The sequence below is a fragment of the Lissotriton vulgaris genome, chromosome 2_1 (assembly GCF_964263255.1).
Source record: "Lissotriton vulgaris chromosome 2_1, aLisVul1.2, whole genome shotgun sequence".
NCBI classification, from domain to species: Eukaryota; Metazoa; Chordata; class Amphibia; order Caudata; family Salamandridae; genus Lissotriton; species Lissotriton vulgaris.
The window spans coordinates 1910212536-1910238955 of NC_141687.1; positions in this window are offsets into that span (position 1 = coordinate 1910212536).

The window sequence follows — 26420 nt, forward strand, 5'->3', positions numbered from 1 at the left end:
TAAGTCGTGAGGGGGTGACACCATGAGCTACCCGCACCGGGTGACACCAACCCTAGTGACGCCACTGGGCCTGGGGCTAATTAAGGTTGCACGATGGTACACAACAGTGCTGTGTGAGGAAACGGCTGACTGACAATATATCTTGAATACGAAAAAAGGGGCCTCGAGTACATTCCTCTGAGAACTAAATGGAAATGCCCCTTGACTCAGTCTGGATTCTTTCAAACCGAGCATAAGTATTGCATTAGCGCTAGTTTTATGGTCTCGGGATTATACTTTTATTTTCTAACTCTGCATTTCCGAAATGAAAATAAATGGCCTGTCCTGCGTTTGGAAGCAGCCGGTCATCTTATCAGACCTGTGAAGGAAATACTAGGGCAATTGTGGTTGGAAATTCGTTTGGACAGTAGCAACTTGATAGCCTGCAGGAAGGCCGAGCTCCCGATTCTTTCTCTGCACTTCCGGGATAGAAAGGGAATGATAATCGCAATTAATCAATTTAAAAACGTTTCCAAACAACTTGGTGAAGACAGCGCGCCTGCCTGATTATGTCTGTATTTTTATCGCATGTGGCAGGCCAGTCGTCTTGAATGACAGTACCTGTCTGTAGAGCTTGGTGACAGCCTAGGCTGTGTCGGTCAAAGGGTCGTAGTTCTATGTTATACTTAACATTCACACTGACTGTGCCCACGTCTGTGTTGTATAAGCTGGTAAAAAGTGTTGCCTCGGGGGGCATGAAAGATACACAGCCCTTGAGGTACTGAATTTTTCACCCTCCCAAACCATGCTTCTTCGTCCCTTGATTTGCCACATGGTACTTATCACTGACGGCTTTCTCCTCACCGTAAATAACTTTATTTTAGCACAGTGATTTGGGGTGTTTGTCAGCTGAGATTTGCACATTTCTTCGTGTATTTTGGCCAGAGATGAGCTAGTCAGCTCTTTTTAAACTGGTAAACAATATTTGTAGGTTGTATTTGCATGACAAATTAAACAATTATATGGCGTGCAGTCTTTAAAAGTTCCCAACTGCCCGATTTGCACACATGGCCCACCATGGGGCCACTGTTTAGCTATCCTATCCGCTAACGGCCGGGGGTACTTTTATTTTGGTGCAAAGGGCTTGCTTTCTAATTCTGTCCCAGTCGTACCCAGGAGGTGGGGAGGGAGGGAGGAAGGAAAGACAGGCACAGCAGCAGGCGCTCTGCCTGCTCACTGGTCAGTTTATTTCTCTGTCCCAATTAGGCCTAGTCCCAATCCCAAACCAGTGACCTTGCGCAAATAATACTATTATTGAGCAGCACAGGAGGAGCAGAGCCGGAGCCGAGGCTGATACTGGGGTGAGAGAGAAATAAGGAGTGGCAGCCAGGCAGAAGAAGAAACAAAGCGACTGAGCGAGGATCAAAAATAAAGAATAAGAGAGAGCGGGACATGGGGAGCACGAGAAAGTTATCATGCGAGAGTCGAGAGACAGACGGACATATAAATAATAACGAAACAAAACAGCAGATTGGTCATCATGACATGATCATCTTAAGTATAGTAAAAGTAAAGTTATAACTTACGTGGTGGGTGGCACTGGCAGCAGGCGGTCGAGTCCACAGACTGGGCATCTGCCTGGCATCATGATTCCAGCACGCCGCGTAGTGACGAGGGACAATGAATGGCCAATCACCGACGAACACCCAGGCGCGGCACCATCCTGCTGCAGCAGCCAATCCTGGCGCAGAGTTAGCAGCGCCACTGCGCCAGGATTGGCTTACGAGCAGACTGAAATCTGTCCTTTTTGAGACCCGGGGCCCGGGTCCATGCCTAGTATATCCATGGTGCTAGAGGGGAGGGGGGGGGGGAGTCTAAAGTGTGTGCATGCGTGGGCCAGTCAAAATCAGGACTACTCCGGCCTTTTGCTTGCGCACTCACAGACTGTCACGTCACCCACTGGCCTGTGCGCTGCCTGCCTGTCGCAGCGCCAGCCCCGCCCCCCACGGGCCGGCCCGACCCACTTCCTTATGAATGCCCGATCCTGTCGGGCTTCTCCCGGGGCATTAGTGCGCTCACCGCGATTCATTTTTTAATTGGATTCAATTATATTTCTTTTATTATAACATGTTGGCACTAGTTCAGTCGGCGGTCGTCCAGGCTAGTGGGGCAACGCCCCAACGCCCCCAATGGACGCACCGCCACTGAATATTTGAATGGTTAGTTAAAGCCTTTTAAAATTAATTTTGTAGTCATTCTCCGGGCCCCAATCTACTTAAGTTACTTGAGCCTTTCATCTCCTAGCAGCCATTGCATTAGTTCCACCCGTTTATAGAACCATATTTGAAGAATCTTCCCATAGCCATGAACCACTTCTAATTGGCTTCCTGGGTTAGCTGCCTCGGTGAAAGCTGCCTAGGAGGAAACAGGTCGTCTTGCGTGTTCAGATTGGCTAAAGCTCTAAAGATTCAGATCATCTGCTGTATACTTTTTCCTGGTGGTTTCATTGAGAAGGTCGCTAGATATTTACAACACCTGTGGTGAATGTCTGTTCGAACATGCCAAAGCCCGAAGTGATGAGCAGGATTGTTGCTTACAATGTCCTACATTTGCTTCTGCTGTAAGAACACTGAAAGAATAGGAGCGATCATAACAGCAAATGCACACTCTGTAAAGGATCCATAAGACATGGGGCACAATGTATTATAATTTTTGTCTTCACAAAACCTGCACAATGCACAGCTGCAGACTTTGTGAAGGGCAAAAAGCAAAAATGTAATGCATTGAGCGTTGCATTTGAAATCGCAACTATCAAACATTTGGATTGCTTGCAAACCTTTTAAATGTAAAGGGGATGGCAAAGAAGTATACGAATCCCTCCTTTGTATCAGATTATGCGATCACAAAGAACTTAATGGTTAGCTAATGTTCCATTGTGCTTCTGTGAGCTATAGGTCCAAAGTATCAAAGTACCTCTGTTTTGATCACTCCGATGTTCATTTTCTGGTATGCCTCTTTTTCCATTCCATGGGCCACATGCACGACCATCAAGTTTTGCGACCCGCAAATGATGATTTTTAGCCACTCCCAATTTGCGAGTCGCAAAACCTAATGCACAACAGTATCTCAGACACTGTTTTCGATTCCCAAATGGGTCGCAAGGGTCCTGCCTCAATAATATTCAGGAGGCAGGTTACAATATGCAACCTATTTGAAATGGCCAGGCACCCACAGGGATGGTGACCTGCTGGGGTCAGCAGACCACCATCTCTTTGACGGATTTTTAAATAAAGCAGGTTTTTAAAATTTGCAACGCAGCCCAAATTATTTCAAAAATAAAAATGAAAGTATTTATTTTTATTTTTTTCCCCGTGGGCAGTGGTAATCTGAAAATGTTTTGCAAACGCATTCCCGGTTGCAAAGCATTCATACATTCCAGTTTGACTCGCTATATTGAAGGGTCGCAGTTTACACCCCCCTTCCTAATAGCAACTCGCAAACCCTGTTTTGCAAGTAGGTAATAGGTTACTGACTCGTAAAATTGGGTTGATGCATAGGATAATGTATTTTATGGGTAGCAAGGGCCCCAATGTACTTTGGAGGGCCAGCAGTTTCAATTCATTCACATTCTAAAATTGAAATCTAACAGTGATGAAACAAGATTTCTGTGAATAATTGCAATTGACTCCTTTGTCCAATAGTGGATTGGTGAGCATTCCCATCGTAGGTGCTTTCCCGAATTACATTGTATTCACTATGCAAAAACAACAATTCCGCAATGTAACCTAAGCAATTGACCTATGATTTCTAGTTCTGACTTCTTCTGTTGGCGAAATAACTTGATGCCACATGTATGACCATTTCCTTTGGCGACTCACAAAATGCAAATTTTAGCAACTTGCAATTTGTGACTCACAAAACGAAATGTGCTAATGTGTCTCAGACACTTTTAGCGATTCCAAATGGGGTGGCAAATAACCTACCTCATTAATATTCCGGAGGCAGGTCGCAATTTGGGACCCATTGGGAATGGTCAATTGCACAGGAATGGTGGCCTGCTAATGACTGCAGTCTACCATGTCTGAGTTTGCTTTTTAATAAAACACCTTTTTATTAATTAAATGCAGCCCATTTTCATTAAAGGAAAACAGGGTGCATTGCAAAAAGAAAAATTGACATTTCTGTTTCATTTTTAAGGGTAGGCAGTGGTCCCTAGAACCACTGCCTGCTCTAAAAAACGTTTTTGCTTCCATTGACAAAGGAGACAGACTACTTCCTGTTTGCGAGTAGCTTACCACCTACTTAAAAGTAGGTGATAAACTGCAATTGTTTTGCTACCACATTCTGGTCCCAAAACAATCGTACATGTCCTTGCTACTCGCTATTACGGCCCTTCTTAACAGTGACTCGTAAAATAGGGTTGGTACATGACAGTGTTTTAGTGGTCACTAGTGGTCCGATTCTCCGTTAGCGACAGGTAAATACCGTTGTTCACGTGCCTCGAGGTCTTCCTGTATTACTATGTCTCTGGTCGGTCAACTGCTGAAATAAGAAGCACTAAGAAACAGGCTAAGTAAATTATTACGCTCTATGTATGACAGAGCTTGAAGTTTAAGCTAAAACATTATGAACTATAAAATATATTCCACAGCTTTTGATGGAGACATTTGTCAATTAGCAACGCCCAGCTGGAGTATGTTGCGTGGATATTGCACTCGGCGTGATGCTTCTCATCACAGTTCACTCGTCCCTTTCCTTCTGTGCTGGAGATGAGTTTTCGTTTTGTATAACCTGCATGTACTTTGGATTGATTTTAATATTTGCAGCAGTGGGTAGCTAAGTACAGAATAATTCCGAGTGTTATCTAAATTGTTTCCACACAGTTTGTTTCCCTATTAAAATACATTTTAGAATTCTTTAGACAACCACAGATTCCATTAGCAAAAGGCATTCATCTTAGAGCTTTCAGATCTGAGATGAAGGGAGGGCAAACACGCAGGCTAAAGGATGGGGAAAGATTTCAGTTGAATCACAGAAAACTGCTCATGCTGGGTGAGTGCCTGCTACTACAAGAGTGCATTATCATGCATCGAAGGCATTTCTGCTTTTTTAGTTCAAATGCTTTCATCAAGTGAAAGTGTCACCTCTGGGGAGTTAAATAAGGCAGTGGTATCGTTAATATCTAAACACAATAATAAAACGAAGCATTGGCAAATCGGTCTAACCCTTTCTCTTTGAATATATCTTTTGCGGCTACTGCTCAGCATGGACAAAAAGAAAAAGAACCAAACACAAAGATGTAACCGCATGCATTCATCAACACACATGCAAATGTATGCCTCATGATAGCACAGCGGCTCCCAGTGTGATGACTTATACGTATGCACCATTTTGGGATTTTTTATTCATATTTCAAAGATGGAGGCTGCCCATCTTTCAGTGGTACATTTAGAAAAGAAAACAAACTCTGTGCTAAAGCACATATGTACCAAATGGTGTTGAAAATGGCAATTGTTTTACTTTAGCTTTTTTATTTGCAGTTGAATAATTATATTTGCATAGTGCTATAGGCATTAGTATAAAAAAGATAGTCATTTTTAACACCTGCAGCTCTAAATTTAACAAATGTGAGACTTATTGTATTGAAACTCTTGTTTTTTTGTGAGCTAAACGAATAAATCCTACACCTTCTCCTCTTATATGGGTATTCAGAAGGATTGCTTCATATCTTCTCTCACTTTGAAGTCAGAGAAATAAAAATAGATAACAAGCTCCTTCGAATAGAGAGAGCATGACATTTGGACTCTGTCTTTGAATGCACAGAAAATGTGACAAGATGAGAACAAGATTTTGGGCTTTATTATGAGTCTGGCAATCCACAGACCTCCAGACTGAAGGTCACAGTCTCCTGACAACCTTATTACTACTAAGGTGGTCGGGCTGCCCTGTGACCAACGCAACCGCCGAGAACTGCCGTTCCCTGGCTGTTGCATGGCAGTCCTAAGGCTGCAATATGCTTGGTGGGGTGGCATATTACAAGTTTCGTCACCGCCACACTTTTCATGGCAGTGAGACCGCCCTGAAAAGTGTGGCGCTGAAGAAACAAACGGGTTCCTTGAGGGCCCCCTTGTGCTTCATGCTATGTGGATACACACGGAGGGCCACATGTGCCACCCTGTGTACATGCACACCAGCACCTGCACAGTATGGACTCCAGCAGTCCATGCCATGCAGGTACTACCTTTGATGTTCCTATTGAGTGCCTAACTTATAAGCATCACCCTGGGAACGCCAAAGCAAAGCCCGCCAGAAAGGAGATAAATCATAATCTGGCGGGCGGGTTCAGACATCGGTTTGGTGGTGAGAAAGCGAGGTGGTCCCACTCCTGCACGGCCAAACTCATAGTAAGACCCTTAATGGCCTGTTTACAGAAAGCGAGGTAATGGAAGAATACATTTAGCTCATTTTGGGCAATGGGAGAGGCAAACTCAAGCTGGACAGCCTAAAACAAACATGCCAACCTATAGAAAGCCAGAAAATGTAAGTGACAAACCACAAAATCAATAGAAAGCAACAGGCAGAATGCATTCCTAGGTCCCCAAGATATATTTACCAAACCAGAAAGCGCAGCTGTCTGCTAGGCTTCGACCTAAAAATGTCCTGTATGGAAGCCAGAAGGTCAAAAGCAGCCAAACCCACAAGAACTTTTCTGATTGAGGAAGCACAACGTGTCAGTTCCACAGAACTGGAGATATGATTCCAGACAGTGAGTGACACAATGAAAGCTTCTACAACGGTCATATGGGCACCACTTGACCTCTTCTTAAACAGAACATCTGTGACAGAAGAGAGTAAGATTTTATCATGGAAGAAACCCTAAAGCCACTATAATGAAGAATGAGTTCCTTTCACTGTCTTCAGCACTGGACCTTCCACTGTATCTTTACCGCTACTCTAATCAGGGCCACTGGAATTATATGGCAGGGGAGGACCAAATGATGCAGTTGTCCCGACAAAATTAAGCATCAAGAAAAGTCAAATTATGCATCACAATGCAGCACTGTGTTGATAGGAATATTTTATTATTACGTCATTCTTTTACACGTTAACACTGTCTGGGAAAAGTTTTCACCCCTTTATTAACATTAGTACCAGTTCAACACCAATATACAGAAATAAGCAACAGAAAGGTGACCAGTACTGCCCGGTAATATGTGTCGCAGTGTTTTCAGTAACTATTGCTCCATTTGAGCTAGAAACAAAACAGTTTTTGTTAGCACCAGCAGATTATGCAGCAGAATATGGAGAATACAGCACATTCAGCAAGCTTAAAAAATCACATAATTCCAGTGGCTCTGACTATAATCTATAAAACTGCTTAATACACAATATATTTGTGGATTATCCATGGAATCCCATCTCAGCAATCTGATTTCCAATACCTTTCTCTTGGCATTTCTCTCTTCAGTGCTTGCTTCATATTTAAGGCCAACACCTTGTCTATATCCAGCATGTGAACAAAAACCATTTTATGGCACAACTGTTTGTGTTCGCCGTCCTTCTACACCATGTATCCCTAAAATGTGCACTTGGCTTTGCTAATGTATTCAGTATTTTCTTTTGTTGCTATCCAAAATCCAACCACACAATATAAAATAAAAAAAAGGTGTTTTAAGGATTTTTTTACTACAGTCATCTGACCCTTCTGAAAGCTGGACTGGAGAGTGAGGGTTGATAGCTAAGCGATGCAAAGTATGCAGAGGCATTGTCTGGACACTTGCCCTTTCACCAGGTCCACTGAAATTATGTGGCATAGGAGGGTAAAATTATGTGATCGGGTTGAGTAATTATTCAGCAAGGAAAGGCAACTTATATTGCATTTTGCAGCAAAATTTGCGATGGTATTATTTCATTATTTTATTCTTTTTAAACTTGTTAACACTGTCTGGGCATTAGGTGCACCTCATTAGTACCGGTTTAACACTGAAATATGGTAGTAGGCTACAGAGAATAGGCCAATCAGCTTTTTCCATAGGACCTTCCACTGCACAGCAACACGTGCTGCTGTTATATTACTAACCTTTAAACCATTTTGAGCAATAAACAACATTTTTTTTGTAAAGATGCAGGTTATAGAGCAGGTGATGGATTATGTGGCAAGTGTGGCAAACGCGCAATGATATAAATATCGCCATGGCCACCAAATGGCATAGTTCCAGTGGCCCTGCCTACTGCCATTTGAAAGCAATCCATTAGGCCTCTCGCCGGCAGGCATGTGTTGGGACTACTTTCTGTAAATGGTTTGATGGGTCGAATCTGACCTCCACATTGGAAGTATGAATATATTTTTAGAGCATTAAAGTTATCCTGTAAATGTTGAATAGCAGAAAGGGATCTCTGATAGTTATTGAAATGTTCTTGCCAGCCTCACAGCTGCTCTACTTAGCCTATTTAAAATCACAGGGATTTTCACACAGGTGTGCAATGCAGCATTGATTCTAGTTATCTATCTCATTGCATAAATGTATTGACCAAAAATTATTATTATTCATGATTTTATTGAGTGAAGACTTTTAAAATGGAGTGTGGTAAACTCAAATAACTGCATCCTAGGCACAATGGATACTATTTACCTGGATCTTATGAGGCACTAAGTACGAGACGCCCATGAGCAGCTCAGATTTATACTAGCTAGGTGCGTGGCTTGAGTTGCCGCAAGATGGCTGAGATTCCTTGAAGCTCTGCGCTTCAGCCAAGACCCTTTTCGCTCGACGGATGCTTAGCTGCCTTTTTTTTCTATTTATGAGCTATTTTTCACCCCTGCTACTCCCGCATCGTGTTCCGCTCCACCATTTTGTCTGCCATGGGTTGAGGCGGTGACTGGGTGCCGGTTCTAAGTGCCTTGACAATTACTGGTGCACTGAATATTGGAGCTGTAACTATACACTTCTTGGAGATGCTGTATTGGGTATTTTAACCCTCACAATGCCAACATTAATGCTGAATATGCTTTAAGGATTACCAGTGACTTACTTGCTGACTGTCTTTATTTTTATCTGATACACTTTAACTACAAGAAAAAGAGGGCGACACAGAGGCTAAATAAAATGCCTTTCTCTAGGAATTCTTTTGCGGCACTCCATTGGCTCTTGTAACCTGCCAACACTGATGTCATCTCTTTCTACATTTGTATATGGAGCCTCCTTCTTCTTCCAGTCAAAGAGTTTCCTCTGTTACTATGTACGTAAAGACTCCACCATGGCTGCGTCAATGCGCCAAAAGAAAGAACCGGGTTCTTCCTCAAAATCTCCATTGCCTATAACATTGGATGATCTCATGGATGAGTTAAAATATTTGAAGCCCTTTGTAGTGGATACCAACGCTACCCTTCAGAGACTAGAGGAGAAATGGTCCAATTTAGTATCAAGGTTTACGGTGGTAGAGCAGAAGATTAGTGATACTCATGATGTGATCCCTAAGTTTGAGGCTATGTCTAGAGAAATAGCTCTTCTCCAATAGCAAACCGAGGACTTGGAATATCGAAATAGGTGCAACAACCTTAGACTTTATGGTATTCCTGAAGGAGAGGAGGGCTCTGATATGATCGCCTTTCTTAAACCTCACATTCCTAAGCTAGTTGGCCTTAAGGAAGGAACTACTCTCAACCTGCAACAAGCTCATTGTATTGGTTTTAAACCTGGGGGCTCCCTCTCCACCTCGTCAGTCAGCTGCCCCAGAGGGATCATTGTTCTATTCCTGGAATATACTGAATTGCTGATGGTCTTGTCTGCACCAAAAAAAAAGGAAGCAAATGTTATGGGCTGGTCACAGAGTTTTTCTCTCACAAGATGTGACCCGTGCCACCGCCGCTCGTCGCAAGAAATGTCTTTCCTTCTGCTCTGCTCTCCATTCCATGAATGCCAGATATGACCTTGTTCATTCTTGTTATTTTAAAGTCACCTATAAGGAACTGACTCACTATTTTGACCGCCCTGAGGATTTAATATTGATTATTCGTCACAAGGGAGAGGAAATGGACCTTGGGAAAAACTGAATACTGAGTCTCCTTACATGTTTTTGTCTCCTATTTGTTTAACTGATTTCAATTTATAGGTTCAGATGTTTTTATTCGCCTGTTTACTGTTCACCTGTGATTGTTATATGTTTACTCTCATAAAATACCATCCTTTAATGATTTTGTGGTTTTCCTCCACAGATATGCCTTGTCTTTTTTTTTAAATTCCTTTATTACAATCTGCACAGGTGACACAGCTGTTTGCCCACAACCCTGGGGCCGGCAGCTCTATATTGAACTATTAGATCACATGGAACACAGCTTTGACACCAACATCCCGGGGGACCGGCAGCGAATCTTAAAGTCTCACACTGTTCCTTGTCAATATGCACACATTGTGAAGTCAGAAAGCAAACTTGCAGATATTTTAACCTTGATTTATAAAACAAATAACCCCCTCCACCTCCCCCTGCCATATCATCAAATTTATAATCTCAACACAAATCCACATCTAATGATCTAAAGTCCGCCTGCCCGCGTCTGTACACTACCCGTCACAAGGGTCCATATTCACGTAAACACCAGGGACCAGCCCGAGCTTTGTTGATGTCACTGGGTGGATACAATTCGTCATATAGCAGTAGACCAGTGGGCATTCAAAATGCACGATCGACTCTGAAGTCAGAACAACCCTGCTCCAGGCAGGTTACGAAAGGGGCCCATATATCCAAGGGTCTGGATACACTAAGCATCAAATCCCAATAGGTCGATAATTGATCTTTACAATACACCACTGCATTCAACCATTCTGCTATAGTAGGCGGATGTAATTTTTTCCAGTGCATTGCAACCTGGCGTTTAGCGAGCAGGAGTAGCATAGATGTCAGTTTATGGGCGCCCTTAGGGACCTCCATCACAAAGCCCAGCAGCGCCACGAGAGGTATAATCTGTAATGTTACGCCAGTAATGTTACCAATATGCTTACACACATCCGACCAAAATCTCGCTACAGGGTAGCAGTACCACGCTAAATGGACAAAGGTTGCATCTTGTGCCCCACATCTCCAAAATCTCTCATCTTGTTGCAACCCCATCCAATGTAGCTGAATTGGTGTGCGATAAACTCTGTTCAAATAATTAAAATGTATAAGTCGTAACCTATAGTTTGGCGAAAGATGCTCTAGTTGGGAACAACAGTACTGCCATTGTTTGTCTGCAATGGTAATATCCCCTTCCCTCTCTCATTCCACTTTTGATGCAGTCAAGATAATAGGAAATGACTCTTGTGTTATGCTATAAATCCTCGTTATCAACTTCCTGGGGGAATTATTGGCCAGAATATTTTCTAGGGCTGGTAGAGAAGCCGGAGCTTTCGGAGACTCACCATGTCTCGCCTTACATGCAGCCCTTATTTGGTAATATAATAACATATCAGAAGCAGAGGGTTGATCAGGCTCACACATCTGCTGGAGGGATAAGAATACTTCTTCAGGGTACAAGTCCTGCCCCACCAGTAAACCTTGCCTTCTTGCTCGTTCAGTAACCGCCTTATCCGTTAGTGGGCCAATCAGCGGGCTGAACCCCAGTGGCATAGATGGGGCATATAGTTCTTTGTGTCCTGCCCTTTTCGCTATGTTTCTCCAGGCCCATCTCATCGATTCCACAGTATTTATTTCTGAGTGGGGTTGCTTATATGGATGATACACTGCTGCAGAAAGAGGGGTAGGCGCGACCATATCTAGCTCAATCGCCACATGAGGCTGGTACAGAGTGGGATGTTGCCAGAAATGCAAATACTGTGCTTGTGCACTGTAAGCATGGAGCTCAAAGTCAGGGGCCCCCAGACCTCCCTGAGAAAGCGGGAGAATTAAGAGCTTCCAGGATACTCTGGGCTGTCTGCCCGCCCATATCAGATCAAGAACCCCAGTACGTAGCTGTTTAAAAAAGTTAGTTCAGGGGCATAGGGATGTTGACAAACAGATACAACAACTTTGGGAGTATAATCATTTTCGTGATTGCAATTCGCCCAGTTAGTGATAGCAGTAGGCGCTTCCATCACAGTATTTTAGTTTCCATCCAATCTATCACTTTTGCGTAGTTTGCTAGCCATAATTCTTGCAGAGATCTACTTATCCATATACCCAAGTATCTCTTTTCACCTGTCAACCACTGGATAGGGAATTCTGTGTCACATTGAGCCGTGTTATCTGTGAGCGGGAGCATTACTGATTTTGTCGAATTTATCTGAATCCCCGTCAATCCCCTGTATCTTATCAGTTCTCTCATGACGATATCAAAATTGTCTTTAGGGTTAACGAGATAAATTATCATATAATCCGCATACATAGAAATTAATAGCCCTCTGGAAGTGAAACCAATTACTCCGTTGTGTATGATGTTGTCGAAACCTCGCCGCCAATGGCTCAGTGGCTATTGCAAAGAGTAGGGGGATAGAGGGAAACCCTGTCTTGTCCCCCTCGTTATGACGAATGGGTCAGTTATCTTTTTGTTCACCCGCACTCTCGCCGTCGAGTTAGTGTATATTACTTGTATTTGTTTAATGAAGATAGGGCTAAATCCTATCCTGGTCAGTAGGGCAAATAGGAATTTCCACTCCAAAGAGTCGAATGTTTTGGTGGTGTCTAGCAGTGCCGCCACCGCCTGAACATGTGGTGCTAAGTAATGAAGTAGGCCAAATATCAGTCTCAAATTATGTAACGTCGATCTACCCGGTATAAACTCGGATTGGTCTGGTAGGGCTATATGTGAAAGCATAGGCTGCAGTCTGTTAGCCAGAAGCTTGGGATAGATTTTAGCATCTTCATCAACGATAATGGCCTATAAGAGTCCGGCCTAGTAGGATCCTTATCTGGTTTCAATAGGGGTATTATAGTGGCCTCTCTTAAAGATGGAGAAAGTAGTCCTGTTTCCATTGCTTCCAGATAGACCTGTAGAAACCTAGGTGCCACAATATCCGCATATTCCTTATAAAAGGCAGCGGTAAGTCCATTCGACCCCGGGGATTTGTCTGCTGGCATACCAGAAATCACCTGTTTCACATCTTCTACAGTAATAGGTAGTTCCATATATTCTCTTGCACCGCTATTAAACGACACCAGTGCAATCGAATTCAAATAATCAGTAATGTCCGAATTGGACGGGTCTTTGCGAGAAGTGTACAATGACTGTTAGAATTGAGCCATAGTACGGAGAATGTCCTGAGGGGTTCTGACTATCTCTCCTGCCTCTGTGTACAGTTCAGTAATGTACTCAGAACCTCTTAGGTCTCGGAGTAGATTAGCCAGCATTTTCCCCAGCCCTGTCGCCCTCGCCATACCGCCTGGCATGGGCGTATTTATGTAAATATGCTGTTTCCCTCTCCGCTTCTTCTTGAAATTCAGTCAGCTTTGCCCTAAGTTGTGCCGTAGGTGCATTAGATGGAAATTCCCGATTTTCCCTCTCTAAAATCTGAATATCTCGCTCCAGGGTTTGTAACGTGCTACGTATAGCCCTTAGTACTCCTAACTTTATTGCCATGCAATGTCCCCTGGTGACCACCTTGAAGGCCTCCCATAGAGTTCCAGGTGAATCCACCGTACCTGGGCACAAGTATAGGCTGGTATCTCCAGCGTAAATTAGTGAGACGGCTGTTCAATGCTTCATTAGAATAGTTCCATTTTAATTATAATCCAGGCTTTACAACGAAATCCATAATGTTGATTCACATTAATCAAAATATCAGAATTTTCATCAATATAGCTTTCCATTCATTGTTCACATTAAATGGCCTCCCAATGCATTTCGGCGCGACCAGCGCCTTTATCAAGGGATCTGTGGGTCAAAATGCGAGTAATTAGTACTACTTTACTGTCGCCAACCAAATAGTGCTATAAATAGCTACCATCACATAATAGTTACTAGAATAAAATAAACTAAACCAAATTGGAGTTAGCTATATACATGGCATACTATTGTTGCACAAGATCTTACATGACTTTTCAGTAATGGTGATAGAATTGCAACATAAACAATTATTTTTAAAGATGTTCTATTTTCCCTGTAATGCTGTTGGTGCATATCTTACTGGTATAACATAAAACCGTGTTACAGGCGATCGTGCGTAAAAACACTGCTTAAACTGTTGTCTGGGCGTGTGTAGTACAAATGGAAACCGCTAGAAGATTAAGTGGGTGCGGTGTGATAAAGTGTCTAACTTGCCCGCCAAAACATTACAAACTAGCATATGCAAATTAAAAGGATTAGTATCAAAATGCTGAAACGCTGCAGTTTACGCTAATGCCGCTTACCGATAAACACAGGTTTACTGCGTCCCGTTCTATCTGCTCTGCCGCTCTGCTCCATTTGGATTCTACGGAGTGGCGGGAAAGAAACCTTGGGGAAATGAGTAGGCGGTGTCTATAACTACGCCTAAGCGCTAGGGTTGCTGGAACTTGTATTTTTAAAGCTAAAGACGGAAAAAATAATAAAAATAGCTAACCAGATGCTCCATGTCAAGGAACCTATAATAACATTAAGGTTAGATTCGATTACAGATAACAAGAAAATTCCACTCTTTCATTAAGGCCCCCCGGTCTCAAAGTTTTTAAATGATAAATCCAGTAGTTTTCTCTCTTGAGGAGCTGCGTTTTGTTGTTGGTGCCTTCATGTTTGTCCACGATTTCTAAAATGCGTGCCTTTAATTGTGTTATCTCATGTTTCGATTCCATAAAATGCATGGCCACTGTTGATTTGAGCATTTTCGTTCTGATATTGCTTTTATGCTCATTGAGCCTGATTTTCAATTTGCGCTCTGTGTGTCCCACGTAGTACTGTTTGCACGGACAACTGAGTAGATATATGACATTCATAGTGTCACACGTTCCATTTACTTTGAGGGTAATTGATTCTTTAAATTCAGGACGTGATAACAAGTTACCTTTACTGATGTTTGTACAGTTATGACAGTTCATGCATGGTTGGGTGCCTCTGAATTTGGTGATGACGCTAGTTTTAGGTTTGGGCTTCAATAGTTGTCCCACATTCATGGACCTTGTTTGCGCAAACAAGGGTTCTTTTTCAAATGCTCCTTTAAAGTCTGGCTCCACTCGTAGTATTGTCCAATGTTTCTTAATGATATTTTTAAACAATTGGCTAGAGGTAGAGAATTTACTGACGCATGTAATGCGTTGTTCCTTACTTACTGGTTTACTGGTTAAAAGATTTTCTCTAGTCACATTTTTGATTCTTTGTCGCCTATTACACAGTTTTATGTTATACCAGTAAGATATGCACCAGCAGCGTTACAGGGAAAATAGAACTTCTTTAAAAATAATTGTTTATGTTGCAATTCTATCACCAATTCTGAAAAGTCATGTAAGATCTTGTGCAACAACATATTGCCATGTATATAGCTAACTCCAATTTGGTTTATTTTATTTTATTTTATTCTAGTAACTATTATGTGATGGTAGCTATTTATAGCACTATTTGGTTGGCGACAGTAAAGTAGTACTAATTACTCGCATTTTGACCCACAGATCCCTTGATAAAGGCGCTGGTCGCGCCGAAATGCATTGGGAGGCCATTTAATGTGAACAATGAATGGAAAGCTATATTGATGAAAATTCAGATATTTTGATTAATGTGAATCAACATTATGGATTTCGTTGTAAAGCCTGTAAATGGAACTATTCTAATGAAGCATTGAACAGCCATCTCACTAATTTACGCTGGAGATACCAGCCTATACTTGTGCCCAAGGAGACAAGCCGATCAAAGACTTGCTTTATTTCTATTTACAACCATCCACTCCAGAGTGGGGAGTGGACCGTGGAGCACAGTAAACAAAGTCTAACTTACACATTTAAATTAGCAGTGCTCAAACCTACCCACATCTTCTGTTATTCTGAACCTACTCATCAGGTTTGAAGCACGCCATTAAAGAGGATGCAGTATGATGAAATCACCCACATGACTGAAAGTCGAGCAGAGACATTCGCATTTGATGAAGATGCGAGTACACAAATATATTCTCTTATTCAAGAGGACATTACCGAATTCGCCACCAAGAAAACAAAGGAACAACATATTAAACAATTACTTTACTTAACCAGAAAAACAATTAACCAACGTCTCCATGCAAGCACTATGATTCAATATCATAAAGCAAAGCGGATTCCCAGGGGATTCAGGATCCCACTAAAACCCTCTTTGTGCAAGAACAGTAAACCATTCGTCGAAAAATGGTATGCTATATTAAACAAATGTAGCCTGGACCTAATTCTTCTAATTATAGAGGAACTATCAAAAATACTACAAGAACTCAGTACAGAAATTAATTCAGTTAAAGAAGAATTGAACAAATTTATGAGCCCAGAGGAAATAACAAAAACACTAGAGGACATCAATCAACAAGTAGCGAAGCACACACAGGAAGTTAATGAGCGCAAAATTAGGAAGTATCGCAGGGATACCCTCGATTACAAGCTGGAGGAAGTGTATTCGTGGACGCTAAAAGACGTCAAACAAAAGGATATGCTTCACAAACAGATACCTCTTCCACTGGAAGCGATACGTCAGGACAAAGAAGAACACAAACTACGGAGATACAAAGAACAAAAGAAATTCCAACAACATCAGTGGAGAAGCCTTTTTTAGAGTCAGGCCCAGACATAAGGGAAGACCCAGGAGGAGCCACAGTAATAGAAAAAGAGAAAGATGCACCTACAACAAAACAAGTGAGCAGGAGGAAGAAATGATGATAAGACAATATAATCAAGAGAGGAACTTCCTATATACCCACAACTAGAACTGATGCTCTTGAACTGGAAGCGAGTTTGTTCAAATTAACTAGAAAACTACGCCTTAGAATTTTTTTCGATAACATTGTTCCAGAGTCAAGTCCAGAAGATCAAGACCAACTTAAGGGACTTCGGTCTCAAAGCACCTACATGGCTCCAGTTAGCCATAAGGCAGTAGACTTATTTGAAACCCTCTGCAAACAAGACATACAAAAACTTGAGTTCAGTGGTAAACAACATACCAATATTCCATCAAATGAAATGAACATCATCAGAAACATCAGTCAAGACGAAACTGTGATATGTCAGAAGGCGGATAAGGAAGGTGCCCTAGTTATAATGGACCGATCATACTATGAATCGCAAGTAACAGAACATTTGGCTGACATTAACCTTTATATGAAATTGCAATACAACCCAACCAAAGAAATACAAGACGTGCTTTCACAGATTTTGAATAAAGCCACTGATAATGGTCCCATCAAAGTTAAAACCAAGCAATATTTGACACAAGTTGAACCACAGAGTCAGTCATTCTATATGACACCAAAAGTGCATAAGGACTTGAAAAATCCCCCATGTAGACCTATAGTATCTACCTGTAAGAGCATCCATGAACCTATTGGCAAGTTTTTGGATAAGTACCTTCAACCCTTTGCAATGGAAGCAAAGTCGTACATAAAAGACACTACAGATTTTTTAAACAAACTTACCACGATTAAAATCACGAAAGAGCAACCTATAGTCATGGCTACGATTGATGTCAAGGCATTATATACTTCTATCCCACACCAATCAGGCCTTGAGGCAGTTGAAAAGGTCTTACTAAACAGCGACTATGAAGATGTAATGAAAATTTTTCTTATGGAGCTCCTTCGATTTACCTTGATGCATAGTTACTTTAAATATGGACAAGAATGGTATATACAAAAGAGTGGAACATCGATGGGCAATTCGGCAGCCCCCACATATGCCAATATCTTCATGAGGGACTTTGAGGACACGCACATCTTGAATCAAAACATTTGGAAGGAACATATTAAACTGTATGTTCGATTTATCGATGATATTTTTATCGCTTGGGAAGGTGCAAAAGAACATCTGTCATCAGAAATTGCGAAACTTAACCTGATAAATGAACGCATACAGTTCACTTGGGCGATTGAAGAAAAGACCATCAATTTCCTGGATGTAGCGATCACTAGATAGGAGAACAAATTCTCCACCACCTTATACAGAAAAAACACAGATCGTAATAATCTACTCAGGTATGACAGCCATCATCCCCCATCATTGAAAAGACACTTACCTTATTCCCAACTAATGAGGGTAAAACGAGTCGTCTCGGAACCGGACAAAGCAGAGAAACAAATGGATGAAATGACAGCACGATTCCACAAGAGAGGCTACCCCATACCCATTTTAATTGAAGCCAGACAAAGAATCAAAAATGTGACTAGAGAAAATCTTTTAACCAGTAAACCAGTAAGTAAGGAACAACGCATTAACTGCGTCAGTAAATTCTCTACCACAAGCCAATCGTTTAAAAACATCATTAAGAAACATTGGACAATACTACGAGTGGAGCCAGACTTTAAAGGAGCATTTGAAAAAGAACCCTTGTTTGCGCATACAAGGTCCATGAATGTGGGACAACTATTGAAACCCAAACCTAAAACTAGCATCATTACCAAATTCAGAGGCACCCAACCATGCATGAACTGTCATAACTGTACAAACATCAGTAAAGGTAACTTGTTATCACCTCCTGAATTTAAAGAAACAATTACCCTCAAAGTAAATGGAATGTGTGACACTATGAATGTCATATATCTACTCAGTTGTCCGTGCAAACAGTACTACGTGGGACACACAGAGCGCAAATTGAAAATCAGGCTCAATGAGCATAAAAGCAAGATCAGAACGAAAATGCTCAAATCAACAGTGGCCATGCATTTTATGGAAGCGAAACATGAGATAACACAATTAAAGGCACGCATTTTAGAAATCGTGGACAAACATGAAGGCAACAACAACAAAACGTAGCTCCTCAAGAGAGAAAATTACTGGATTTATTGTTTAAAAAGTTTGAGACCGGGGGGCCTTAATGAAAGAGTGGAATTTTCTTGTTATCTGTAATCAAATCTAACCTTTGTGTTATAGGTTCCTTGACATGGAACATCTGGTTAGCTATTTTTATTATTTTTTCCGTCTTTAGCTTTAAAAATACAAGTTCCAGCAACCCTAGCGCTTAGGCGTAGTTATAGACACCGCCTACTCATTTCCCCAAGGTTTCTTTCCCGCCACTCGGTAGAATCCAAACGGAGCAGAGCGGCAGAGCAGATAGAACGGGACGCAGTAAACCTGTGTTTATCGGTAAGCGGCATTAGCGTAAACTGCAGCGTTTCAGCATTTTGATACTAATCCTTTTAATTTGCATATGCTAGTTTGTAATGTTTTGGCGGGCAAGTTAGACACTTTATCACACCGCACCCTCTTAATCTTCTCGCGGTTTCCATTTGTATTACACACGCCCAGACAACAGTTTAAGCAGAGTTTTTACGCACGATCGCCTATTACACTGTTTTATGTTATACCAGTAAGATGTGCACCAACAGCGTTACAGGGAAAATAGAACTTCTTTAAAAATAATTGTTTATGTTGCAATTCTATCACCATTACTGAAAAGTCATGTAAGATCTTGTGCAACAACAGTATGCCATGTATATAGCTAACTCCAATTTGGTTTAGTTTATTTTATTCTAGTAACTATTATGTGATGGTAGCTATTTATAGCACTATTTGGTTGGCGACAGTAAAGTAGTACCAAATACTCGCATTTTGACCCACAGATCCCTTGATAAAGGCGCTGGTCGCGCCGAAATGCATTGGGAGGCCATTTAATGTGAACAATGAATGGAAAGCTATATTGATGAAAATTCAGATATTTTGATTAATGTGAATCAACATTATGGATTTCGTTGTAAAGCCTGTAAATGGAACTATTCTAATGAAGCATTGAACAGCCGTCTCACTAATTTACGCTGGATATACCAGCCTATACTTGTTCCCAGGGAGACAAGCCGATCAAAGACTTGCTTTATTTCTATTTACAACCATCCACTCCAGAGTGGGGAGTAGACCGTGGAGCACAGTAAACAAAGTGTAACTTACACATTTAAATTAGCAGTGCTCAAACCTACCCACATCTTCTGTTATTCTGAACCTACTCATCAGGTTTGAAGCACGCCATTAAAGAGGATGCAGTATGATGAAATCACCCACATGACTGAAAGTCGAGCAGAGACATTCGCATTTGATGAAGATGCGAGTACACAAATATATTCTCTTATTCAAGAGGACATTACCGAATTCGCCACCAAGAAAACAAAGGAACAACATATTAAACAATTACTTTACTTAACCAGAAAAACAATTAACCAACGTCTCCATGCAAGCACTATGATTCAATATCATAAAGCAAAGCGGATTCCCAGGGGATTCAGGATCCCACTAAAACCATCTTTGTGCAAGAACAGTAAACCATTCGTCGAAAAATGGTATGCTATATTAAACAAATGTAGCCTGGACCTAATTCTTCTAATTATAGAGGAACTATCAAAAATACTACAAGAACTCAGTACAGAAATTAATTCAGTTAAAGAAGAATTGAACAAATTTATGAGCCCAGAGGAAATAACAAAAACACTAGAGGACATCAATCAACAAGTAGCGAAGCACACACAGGAAGTTAATGAGCGCAAAATTAGGAAGTATCGCAGGGATACCCTCGATTACAAGCTGGAGGAAGTGTATTCGTGGATGGAGGTCTACGCTAAAAGACGTCAAACAAAAGGATATGCTTCACAAACAGATACCTCTTCCACTGGAAGCGATACGTCAGGACAAAGAAGAACACAAACTACGGAGATACAAAGAACAAAAGAAATTCCAACAACATCAGTGGAGAAGCCTTTTTTAGAGTCAGGCCCAGACATAAGGGAAGACCCAGGAGGAGCCACAGTAATAGAAAAAGAGAAAGATGCACCTACAACAAAACAAGTGAGCAGGAGGAAGAAATGATGATAAGACAATATAATCAAGAGAATTTGGTTATCAACATATCACAAAAACTATTAACAAAGAAGGAAACTACTACATTATAGAGAGGAACCTCCTATATACCCACAACTAGAACTGATGCTCTTGAACTGGAAGTGAGTTTGTTCAAATTAACTAGAAAACTACGCCTTAGAAATTTTTTCGATAACATTGTTACAGAGGCAAATCCAGAAGATCAAGACCAACTTAAGGGACTTCGGTCTCAAAGCACCTACATGGCTCCAGTTAGCCATAAGGCAATAGACTTATTTGAAACCCTCTGCAAACAAGACATACAAAAACTTGAGTTCAGTAGTAAACAACATACCAATATTCCATCAAATGAAATGAACATCATCAGAAACATCAGTCAAGACGAAACTGTGATATGTCAGAAGGTGGATAAGGGAGGTGCCCTAGTTATAAATGACCGATCATACTATGAATCGCAAGTAACAGAACATTTGGCTGACATTAACCTTTATATGAAATTGCAATACAACCCAACCAAAGAAATACAAGACGTGCTTTCACAGATTTTGAATAACGCCACTGATAATGGTACCATCAAAGTTAAAACCAAGCAATATTTGACACAAGTTGAACCACGGAGTCAGTCATTCTATATGACACCAAAAGTGCATAAGGACTTGAAAATTCCCCATGTAGACCGATAGTATCTACCTGTAAGAGCATCCATGAACCTATTGGCAAGTTTTTGGATAAGCACCTTCAACCCTTTGCAATGGAAGCAAAGTCGTACATAAAAGACACTAAAGATTTTTTAAACAAACTTGCCACGATTAAAATCACGAAAGAGCAACCTATAGTCATGGCTACGATTGATTTCAAGGCATTATATACTTCTATCCCCCACCAATCAGGCCTTGAGGCAGTTGAAAAAGTCTTACTAAACAGCGACTATGAAGATGTAATGAAAATTTTTCTTATGGAGCTCCTTCAATTTACCTTGATGCATAGTTACTTTAAATATGGACAAGAATGGTATATACAAAAGAGTGGAACATCGATGGGCAATTTGGCAGCCCCCACATATGCCAATATCTTCATGAGGGACTTTGAGGACACGAACATCTTGAATCAAAACATTTGGAAGGAACATATTAAACTGTATGTTCGATTTATCGATGATATTTTTATCGCTTGGGAAGGTGCAAAAGAACGTCTGTCATCAGAAATTGCCAAACTTAACCTGATAAATGAACGCATACAGTTCACTTGGGCGATTGAAGAAAAGACCATCAATTTCCTGGATGTAGCGATCGCTAGAGAGGAGAACAAATTCTCCACCACCTTATACAGAAAAAACACAGATCGTAATAATCTACTCAGGTATGACAGCCATCATCCACCATCATTGAAAAGACACTTACCTTATTCCCAACTAATGAGGGTAAAACGAGTCGTCTCGGAACCGGACAAAGCAGAGAAACAAATTGATGAAATGACAGCACGATTCCACAAGAGGGGCTACCCCATACCCATTTTAATTGAAGCCAGACAAAGAATCAAAAATGTGACTAGAGAAAATCTTTTAACTAGTAAACCAGTAAGTATGGAACAACGCATTACATGCGTCAGTAAATTCTCTACCTCTAGCCAATCGTTTAAAAACATCATTAAGAAACATTGGACAATACTGCGAGTGGAGCCAGACTTTAAAGGAGCATTTGAAAAAGAACCCTTGTTTGCGCATACAAGGTCCATGAATGTGGGACAACTATTGAAACCCAAACTTAAACTAGCGTCATGACCAAATTCAGAGGCACCCAACCATGCAGGAACTGTCATAACTGTACAAACATCAGTAAAGGTAACTTGTTATCACCTCCTGAATTTAAAGAAACAATTACCCTCAAATTAAATGGAATGTGTGACACTATGAATGTCATATTTCTACTCAGTTGTCCGTGCAAACAGTACTACGTGGGACACACAGAGCGCAAATTGAAAATCAGGCTCAATGAGCATAAAAGCAATATCAGAACGAAAATGCTCAAATCAACAGTGGCCATGCATTTTATGGAAGAGAAACATGAGATAACACAATTAAAGGCACGCATTTTAAAAATCGTGGACAAACATGAAGGCACCAACAACAAAACGTAGCTCCTCAAGAGAGAAAATTACTGGATTTATCGTTTAAAAACTTTGAGACCGGGGGGCCTTAATGAAAGAGTCGAATTTTCTTGTTATCTGTAATCGAATCTAACCTTTATGTTATAGGATTCTTGACATGGAGCATCTGTAAAGCTATTTTTATTATTTTTTCCGTCTTTAGCTTTGAAAATACAAGTTCCAGCAACCCTAGCGCTTAGGCGTATTTATAGACTCCGCCTACTCATTTCCCCAAGGTTTCTTTCCCGCCACTCCGTAGAATCACAAACGGAGCAGAACGGCAGAGCAGATAGAACGGGACGCAGTAAACCTCTGTTTATCGGTAAGCGGCATTAGCGTAAACTGCAGCGTTTCAGCATTTCGATACTAATCCTTTTAATTTGCATATGCTAGTTTGTAATGTTTTGGCGGGCAAGTTAGACACTTTATCACACCGCACCCCCTTAATCTTCTACCGGTTTCCATTTGTATTACACACGCCCAGACAACAGTTTAAGCAGAGTTTTTACGCACGATCGCCTATTACACGGTTTTATGTCATACCAGTAAGATGTGCACCAACAGCGTTGCAGGGAAAATAGAACTTCTTTAAAAATAATTGTTTATGTTGCAATTCTATCACCATTACTGAAAAGTCATGTAAGATCTTGTGCAACAACAGTATGCCATGTATATAGCTAACTCCAATTTGGTTTAGTTTATTTTATTCTATTAACTATTATGTGATTGTAGCTATTTATAGCACTATTTGGTTGGCGACAGTAAAGTAGTACTAATTACTCGCATTTTGACCCACAGATCCCTTGATAAAGGCGCTGGTCGCGCCGAAATACATTGGGAGGCCATTTAATGTGAACAATGAATGGAAATCTATATTGATGAAAATTCAGATATTTTGATTAATGTGAATCAACATTATGGATTTCGTTGTAAAGCCTGGATTATAATTAAAATGGAACTATTCTAATGAAGCATTGAACAGTCGTCTCACTAATTTGCGCTGGAGATACCAGCCTATACTTGTGCCCAGGGAGACAAGCCGATCAAAGAATTGCTTTATTTCTATTTACAACCATCCACTCCAGAGTGGGGAGTGGACTGTAGAGCACAGTAAACAAAGTGTAACTTTCATATTTAAATTAGCAGTGCTCAAACCTACCCACATCTTCTGGAATCCACCGTACCCCCATTTATCTCAAAATATTCAACTAGTTTCCCCCTAAATTCTTCCCGAAAAACCTGATCCCATAATGCCGAATAAGGAAATCTCCAGCTGAATGGTTGAATGTACTGCGGTGGAACCTGCAATTTTATCTGAGTGGGTGCATGATCAGAGAACGTACTTGGATGATGAATGGTTTCCGTGACCCACGTATGTAAATCCCTAGACACCAGCCATTAGTCCAGTATGGACCAGGCGTTCCTATGTTGTGTCACGCATGTGCCCTCTCTCGCCTCTGGGTGTGGAGACCGCCATCTATCCACCAATTGTAGATCTTCGACAATATCCAGCAACATGGCCGCTGCTTTAGGATGGTGATCACGAGATGCCCCTTGTCTGTCTGCTGAGAGTGACATCACAACATTAAAATCTCCCACCATAACACCGCTGTCTTCCCCATCATTTGGAGGCCATGCCAGACATGCTGAAAACATGTTGGGCTATCCGTATTAGGACCATATGTACTTACTATCACAGCTGGAGAATTACAAATCAACCCCTGCAGCAGTATATATCTGCGTTCAGTATCAATTAGGGAGTGAAGGGTCTTCCAATGCAGTCCCCTTAGTATTCAGATTGCTACCCCCTGGAATAATTAGAGTAGTTAGCTTCAACCACCTCCCCCCATCTGTTGGGTCTGAGTGTAGTCGTATTCAATGACATTAAGTGGGTCTCTTGCAAGAGGCAAATATCCACCTTATATCTTATCAAGTAGGAGTGGATTAACCTTGCCTTCCTCCTATCATTAGGCCCCTGACATTCCATGAGAGACATGTGATGTCCGTCATATTCTCTGCAAGGGCCGAGTATACTTGTGGCCTATCGGTCCGTCCCCCGTGTCCACAAGGAGCGGACCATGCAGAACAACTTTAGCTTGCCCTACAGTAGGGCTGGCTCTCTGCACTAGTGATAGACATGAGTCGGTTTGATCCTGAAAGATTTCCCACTTCAATACCCATTTGTGACATGGCAGGTTCAACAAGCGGATCAACAACTCCCCCCTCCCCTCACCCACACCAAACCCCCAACCAGGTTGTGAATTTCCCACCCTTTCCCCCACGAACCAAAAACATTCAGTCCATAGTGTTAAGTGAATCATCCCATGGGGTAGCATGAGGTTGCTGGCAAACCACCTCCACACTCTTGGTAGGGTGGCAAAGACTGTCACACATGACCACAGGAAAAGGCAACCGATAAATTTACTATGCAATAGCAGCCCATCAACAACTGTCAGTCATTAGCCTCAAAGAAGACAAGCGCATTATCTTTGTTTACCACTACTCAACCATGAAAACGGAACAAAAAACTGAGCATAATACTACCACCCATGTTATACACATATATGCGTTTCCAGCGTATATGACCCATGTCCTCAATCATTGTCACTCATGGAGTGTCCAGCCTGCAAGTCACTTGTCGCACTTGATTGTTTATGATCTTTCACCATTTGTTTAGCATATGCGAGGGCAGCTTTAGCATCCGTGAAGAAGGTGGGTCTTCCGGGTCCTTGAACTCTCAGCTTGGCAGGATAGATCAAAGCATATCTCGTCCCGATCTGTTGGAATATCTTTTTCACAGGCATGAATTCCCTGCGGACTGCCTGAACTTGTAGAGTGTAGTCCAGGTACAGAGCAATGTGATTACCTTTATATTGAATATCTCCTTTCTCCCTTGCATGTCTGAGAATCGTGTCTCTGTCCCTATAATTGATGACTCTTGTGATGATCAGCCTCGCCGGAGCACCTGGTTTTGGTCTGGGGACTTACGAGTGATGCGCCTGCTCTATTAGAAACATCGCAGACAGTTTCAGCCCAAAGAGGTCCCTCATCATTTCCACAATGTATTTCTCCATATTTTGGAAGTCTGGCGATGCCGCAACCCCCGTAATGCATGCGTTGTTCCTCCTTGATCTAGCTTCCAAATCTTCATTCTTCTGTCTTAATAACTGCAGTATTTCATCCATACCCCTCAGTTACTTGTCCATCTCAGTTTGGCCCTCTTCCGTCTCCTTCACCCTTGTCTCCAGACAACTCACGCGGCCTTCTTGTTTCTCGACTCGTTGCATGATTCTGTCCATTCTTTCCAAGGAATCCATCTTAGAATCTATCCCTTGCAGACTAGATTTTAGGTCTTTAAACATTTCTCTAATTTCCTCAGCAGGAGG